Source organism: Monodon monoceros, unplaced genomic scaffold (genome assembly GCF_005190385.1).
Source record: "Monodon monoceros isolate NGI ecotype Baffin Bay Population unplaced genomic scaffold, NGI_Narwhal_1 Super_Scaffold_18, whole genome shotgun sequence".
Classification (NCBI taxonomy): Eukaryota; Metazoa; Chordata; class Mammalia; order Artiodactyla; family Monodontidae; genus Monodon; species Monodon monoceros.
In genome coordinates this window covers 57,832,738-57,840,663 of record NW_021703774.1, presented here as the reverse complement: position 1 = coordinate 57,840,663, position 7,926 = coordinate 57,832,738, and positions in this window count along the sequence as shown.

Genomic DNA, 7,926 nt, shown 5'->3' with positions numbered 1-7,926 from the left:
CTATCAAGAAGTTATATTTCCATTAGAATTTTTAAGACTTTCTGAAATAACTTGACAGCCACAATTTCGTTAATGTTAATTTGAACCACTCAGTGGCAAACCAGTATCTCTGTAAAATATAGTATTGTGTGAACACTACAATTTGACTACCACTTTGTTGCAGGAAAATGGGGGGCTCAAGAAGATGGTCATGTCCCAGGTTTCAGGCGAGTGAGTCCATGGGGCAGGCCACCAAGTGAGGGTCCTTGGCCTCCTTTAGGAGAGAATCCAAGAGCAAGCCACGGTAAAGTGAAAGCAAATTTAGAGCGATACACATTCCACAGGCAGAATGCAGTCATCTCAGAAGTCGAGAGCAGCCCTGGGCTGAGGGTGTGGTTAGTTTTATGGGCTGAGTAATTCCATACACGAATGAGTAGGAGGAATATTCTAACTATTTTGAAGAAGGAGCAGGGATTTCCAGGACTTGGGCTGCCACCCAGTTTTTGGCCTTTCATGGTCTGCCTCAGAACTGTCTTGGTGCCTGTGGGTGTGTTATTTAGCATGCTAATGTATTACAATGAGCTTCAAGGTCTCCTAGAATTTGAATCTTCCACCATCTTGGGCCTAATTGGTTCTAACTAGTTTATATAGTATCCTCAACAGCTGTGTCATTCTTTTAAAGGTTGTGCCCTGCCCCCTTTCCTCCTGTCTCAACTTGATGCACATTAAGTAGTAATAAATGCGAAACTTTATTTCCAGAAATACTGAAATAAATTTTCCTAAACTGCGGGATTTGTATACAACACTTTCCTAGTGTAATATACAAATACATGGTCGCTCAGCCTCTCCTAGAAGAACATGAGGGACACAGAACAGCCACTTTCACAGGGGGCCCGTATTTTTGTTGCTTACTTACTCTGCTTCACATTATAGCAAGGAGCTTCAAGACTACAAACATGGAGCAGAGTCTGTAACCTTAGAGAGGTTGCTCCCAAACTCACTCTCCTTTTCGTTGTTACTCTTCTCCCTCCTTTCTTCCCAGTTCTAATCTTTTGTTTTGTACAGGCATTTGGGGGGGGGGGCGGGGAGTGAATACTAACATAAATATTTAAAAGAGCATAAAGTGAATGTCCCTTCCTACAAGTGGGCATCTTCGAGGAAATGCATTCCTGAAATCTTGATCACTACGATAGGAGCAGGAGAATAAGACATCTGCATAGCTAGGTGAATTAATTTTGAAATTACCTTCACCTTGCAGTGGTGGGCTTCTTAAAGTGCACCAGACTCCTCCATCTGTATGACACATGTGGATTCTCGATAACCTTACTCAAGTTGTTGCTTTTGGCGTCTCTTCCTTCTTTAGGACCCAATAGATGCATTCTTGAAACAGTTGCAAACCCACAGCTGACGTTTTCCATTTTAAGAATGTCTTTTCATTGTTTTCATTACAAAACAGCCTTTTTTTTTTTTTTTTGCAGTAGTCAGACAAAAGCATAACTTCTTTTAGATGTATTTTTTCACTGCATAATGTTTTTCATCAGGAAAAAAATGAAATCTATATTTCAATACTATTGGAGTCCAAAATAGACAACCAGGAGATATGGATATTTTGTCTCCTTACCCTACAGGATGAAAATACCCTCACTTATTTGCCCACTTTAAGTAATGTGAAGTTTCTATGATTGTAGGTAATTCCACACAAAATTATTTGCCAACTCTAAAAAAAAATTACAAAGATAAAATATTTTCGTATTTTTGTGTTTGTTCAGATACTTTGCAGAATTGCTGCATTAATTGTGGTTTATATTTGGGGGTTAACCAGACATTAGGGAGAAATTAAAAGCTTACAATAAAAGAAGGCAACTATTAGATTTCTCCTACTCAGGAGAAAATGTTTCCTTCAGGGTCTCAACTATAGTTGATTTGAATTCTGGCAAGTGATGCAGAAGGATGATAGAAATACTGATCAAAATTCGCAGGAAGTTGGCAATGATTCTCTCTGAAAAAATATTATATTTGATACACACGAAAGACTACATATACAATATGTATGTAAATTACAGTGTAATAAAAGTCACTTACCAAAATAAGAACATTACAAATATTCATGATCTACCTATACCATCTCCCTATCTTACCAAAAAAGGTAACCACTGTCACAAATTTTTAGTGCTTCGTTATGTTCTTTTAAAAAAATTTGTTTACCACTTATGTATGTTGTTCTTAACCAAAACATTGTTTCATTTACTTGCTTTTGAGCTTCATTTTTTAAATGGTATAATGCAGCATGGACATGCCAGCTATTTGGTTTTTTTCTCACTGAACAGTATAATTATTTTCTAAAATTTATAAATGTTTTGCACATTATTATGTTTGTATTTTTGCCACTGTATAGCATTGCATTAGTACAATATATCAGAAGTTTTCTATCCATTCTCCTGTTAATGGCATTTGGGTTATTTCATGTTTTTCTTTTTATGTTTTGTGTTTAAATTGTCATTTAACAATTTAATAATTCTTCATTTTTCTTTCATAGTTGTGATTTTATTCAGTCATGTTCAGATATTATGAATAATCTGTAAACAAATCTTTAAATTTAAGTACCAAAAATCTAAAAAGTCATGTAGGCCAAGGTTAGGGAGCAGTTTTCTTTAGAAGCAATTCTCTCTCTCCCTCACTATATCTATAAAATGGCTTGGAGACAGACATTAAATAGTTTGAAATATTTCAGGCATATTAAATGAATAACTGTGACTCCAAATTGCCTTTTAGTTATACTTCAAGGTATAGGATGTGAAAACTGCCCTCCTTATCAAAACAGTCAAAACCTCTCAAATAAATATCCCCACATGTTTTGGTTGTACGAAAAAAAAAAAAAAAAAAGAATAGCCAGCATGTGAATTCTTCTTTTAAAAAAAGTATGTACACACACACACAATTGGATGTGGTGGTATTCATTCCTTCCAAACATGTGATTTTAGAGATATTTTTTAAAAACTTGCATTTACAAAGTAGGTGATAAAAATATTTTTCTGGATTGTAAAAAGGACACAGAAACCACCAAGACTTGGTAAATGATATTAATCAGACTGACGTCTCTCTCTCCTGCTAACTCTCCTCATTTCTACTTTCTTCAACGTCTGCAGGTTATTTGTCTTTAGTTTCCTGGATAGACATTTCAGCCTGTTTCCCTTTTGCTCTCTTTATTCATTTGTAATTTTTTGGCAGATGATTTATTCTTTCTCACTGCCCTTTTGAGTTTGGTTTCAATGTCTGCAAGAATTAGTTTAGCTGAAAATCTTGCCAGTCTCCTCTAGAGCTCTTCTTTTACTGTCCCTTCAGCTAAATTGATCTTCACCTTGAGCTACTTTGGCAGTGGTTTGTGGTGGGGAGGGCAGGTGTCTGGGTGCCTATGGCCACAGCACTGTGGGAAACTTTACAAAGGCAGCTTGCATGGTTGTTGCTGCTAAAATCATTCCTGTTTTGTTTGCTTTTACTTTATTTTATTTTATTCTCTCAACTGTTTAGTAAATTATACACTCTAATTTTATTCTTTGCTATCCTTTAAACCTTACTGTGATACCTAATTTAACACAATCTCATCTAATCTGTATCTTAATATTCCTCATGAATAACATAAGGAATTTAGAATACTTCATTTCTAAATATCTCTCATAAGAGCTGTCAGCTGTGTTCTTTTATAGATGATATGTCTTTTCTCTCTGGCTGCTTTTACAATCTTTTCTTTTTCCTAAGTTAACTGCAATTCTACTACTATGTGTCTGCAAAATTCTCAGTCATATTGTAGCATATTGCCTCACCTCCATTCTATCTGCTCATTCTTTCTGAGGCTGTGATGTAAGATCTTCTCATTTCCCCCAACATATCTTAACTTCTTTTTACATCTTTAAAGGGCTGTCTCTTTACTGCATACTAGGTAATTTTTTAAGTTTTATTTTCCACTTCACTAATTCCCTCTTCAGCTGTGTTTAATCTGCTATTTAACCTAGTTATTGAGTTTTTAAAGTGTTTTTAGTGTGAAATTTACTGAACATACAGAAAAGAACATAAAACATAAATGTATAATATAATGAAAAATTATATTGCAAGCACACATATATCATCTTCCAAGCCAAGAAATGGCTGTGTGCCCCTTAATCATACCTCTTTGCACTCCTCAGCAGTAAATACTTGCTAGACTTTTGTAGCAATCATTTCTTTGTTTTATACTTTTTAAAATCACTTATGTATATAGATTTAATCAGTATAGTTTGCTTTTGAAAACTGGAATTGTATTGCTATATTCTTTTGTGTCTTACTTCTTTTGCTCAAAATTATGTTTATAAAATTCATAGAGGACTTCCCTGGCGGTCCAGTGCTTAATACTCCACGCTTCCCATGCAAGGGGCGTGGGTTCGATCCCTGCTCAAGGAACTAAGATCCAACATGCCACGTGGTGTGGCTATAAATAAATAAATATTCATTGAAATTATTTCTTGTAGCTCTGTTTTATTCATTTTCATTCCTGTGTAGTCACATTTCTGTAGGAATGGAATTGCTGGGTCATAGAGGATGCAAAATCTTTGATTTTAAAGGGCCATGCCAGAATGCTATTCAAAGGGGTTGTACCAGCTTACGTTGCACCAGCAATTCATGAGACATTATCTATTGAATTTTTTTTATAAATTTATTTTATTTATTTATTTTTGGCTGCATTGGGTCTTTGTTGATGCACATGGGCTTTCTCTAGTTGTGGCAAGTGGGGGCTACTCTTCATTGCAGTGCGCGGGCTTCTCATTGCAGTGGCTTCTCTTGTTGTGGAGCACAGGCTCTAGGTACACGGGCTTCAGTAGTTGTGGCATGCAGGCTCAGTAGTTGTTGCACACGGGCTTAGTTGCTCCGCAGCATGTGTGATCTTCCTGGACCAGGGCTCGAGCCTGTGTCGCCTGCATTGGCAGGCAGATTCTTAACCACTGAGCCACGAAGGGAGCCCTATCCATTGAATTTTAATTTCAGCATTTCTATTTTTAATTTCTAAAATATATCTTTAGGTTCTTTTTGAAGTCACTCTTTTCATTTTTGTTAGTCTCTTATTGTTCAATTTTGTGATTTCATCTTTTATATTTAAAATTTTATAGATATTCATTTTATACTCCGTATATGATCATTCCAAAACCTAAGTCATTAGGACTCTTATCTGTTGTTTTTTCTGCCAACTTTTATTTGTGGTTGCTTATGTCTCTGGTGGTTTTTAAAATAATGTATTTAATTTTTAATAACTTAATTTCTAAAATAAATATTTTATATATTTATTTGATCTGAGCATGATCTGCCACTAAGTGTCTTATTAACTACCTATGCTCTATTGTGGTTTCCTGGGGGGGTGTGAGAGGATAAAAATCATGCATATGGGATTAGAGTTGACAGATATTAAGAGTAACCATTATTCCTTAAGCTTTTTTACATTTCCCAAATTTCCTACCATGAATACATAATACTCTTAAAACCGGGAAATAATGTTAAAATAACCATGGAACCAGAATACTTGCCAACCACAAATAAACTCAGCTAGTAAAATTTTATCATACATTATGAGGTAGGATTTTAGGTCACTTCTTAGGAGGCTATTTATTGAAGATTAAGGTATCTTCTCTGTGACCTTCTTTCTATTCCATAACTCTGTCAGTGCAGGGGCTTAAAAGGGAATGCTATTCTCTAGAGATTATTTTTAAATATTGTTTTTAAAATTCTAATATCAGCCAGGGATTTCCACCCATTTGGGACCACATTAGCTCCCACCTAGATCCCTAACTTAATGCTGGAGTCCTTTCTACTAGACATAGCAGGTCTTTTTTTATTAAAATGGATATGGAGGAATGGCTTTGAGTAAGTATGAAATGGTTTATACCTAAGGAAAGGAGACCAAAATGCAAAGAAAAAGTCAGGGTAGGGAGTAGAGAATCAAAAAACTATAATTGTTCATGGGATTTAATTATAAGAGTTGGAGATAAAAACAGATCTTTAAGCCAACTTGGTTACTCCCTCACTACGGATACATTCTCTGGCCTACTGCCTCTTAATCAGTCAAACACAAGACACAGGCAGGATTTTCTAGATAGGCTTTTCTGTCCAAGTGTTCAATCTTTAAGTACTGATCTGGAGTTCAAGGTCGATTTCTGGCAACACTCCCAGAATATGGCAGGTGGGTCCTCCAGGATTTTTGGCATCCTGCAAAGAACGATGGTCAACTCTTGCAGTTTGAAAAATTAGAAAGAAAGGGTGGTGGCTTCCCAGCTTGGCTGGGAAGTTCTGATTCATCCACCGTATTCACTAGACATTGCATCTTTGGATTTCCATTTATTTCAGTCTTCACAAAATTCTCTTAATGGAAATTTCCATTCCCTGTTAGACTGTAAAAGGTACCTGGAACAGTTCTTTGCTCAAAAAAAGTTTTGGGAAGATGAAGTTGCCTGAAAAATGGCAGAAGGTAGTGGAACAAAAGGGTGAATATGATGTTCAATAAAGTTCTTGGTGAAAATGTCTTTTATTTTTACTTAAAAACCAAAGGCACTTTTTGGCCAACCCAGTAAATGGTGAGGGGGAAGGGAACTGATTTCTCAGTCCCTTATTGTGTCTGATGTGATAGGTGCTTTCACATATGTTCTTTCATTTCTTCACACAATCTTGTGAGGTAAGTATCATCCCCACTTGCCAATGAGGAAACTGAAGCTCAAGAGTGACTTCCCTAATGTATCAGAGCTTTGAGTGGCAAACCCAGTATTTTGAACTCTCTTCTATCAGCATTACTTAATGAAAAAAGTAGAGAAATTAGTCCTACTACAAGATGCTTTTTCCAGAATCAACGGAGATGATGTTCACAAATACCTTTTCCAAACTAAAACATGTTAAACAAGTAAGGTACTAAGTATGAGGATGCCATAATAAGTAAAACAAATAGATATCCAGTTTCTATCATTTGAGCATAATGCCTTGAATAAAGCATCCAGTGGGCTAGGGATCATTGATAGGCATTTAAATCTTAACGTTTTACGTTGATGTACCTTTTTCAAAATAGTGAGCATTTAGCTGTTGTATTGGCAGGTGGCTATGTTGAGTCCATATCATTTGTATAATTCAATATTCATAGCGCACAAACACATCACAGGGTGTGTTTTGTAACAAAAGACAAAAATAAGGCATGGTCCCTGCTTACAGCAGGCTTACAGTCTGAAAGGCCTTAAGATACAGGGGATATAACTATAGGGAGAGAAAACTTTATCTTTAAAAAACGTTTTTGCATGAAAAATTTCCAAGTCTTTGGTGATAATCAATGAAATGCCTTAATGAAGCAGGTTTTGGAATGGGAATTAAAGAGAAGGTACCCATTTGGATACTGTGAGAGAAGATTGATTTGGTTTCTAGGGTATAATGAACAAGTGATTCTCAACTAATGGCAAGAAGATGCTTCCCTGGGTATCAGAATATTTGGGGTTGGAACAAAAAGGCTATGATTTTTCAAAACAAGATGGTACCTTATGCCTTTGATTCAATTTCATTTCGTTTACTTAAAAAATCCAGTTAACACTGAAGGGAATGTAGGTCTTTTTGGTTTCTAAATGGGAGAATGCTTTAAAAAAGTAAGAGGTACCAAGATGAAGACCAAGAAAAATAAACAGTACAATGTGGTGTTAGAAGAAAATTGGAAAAACAGAAATGAAAGGGAAGAGTCAAAAGTAAAGATCACAAAGCAATGGAGGAATTAACAGGATGACTCTGGGTTAGTTAGTAAGGTCAGGTGAGGGGAAGGCTTACTCTGAAATTTGTCCTAGTCGAAACAACTAAAAGATTTAAAGAAGTAATCCAAAGCTCCTAATACAGCAAAAGATAAATTAAAAACAATTCTGATTAAAAAGGAAAAATATACTGTAAAATATTTATTTAATAAAT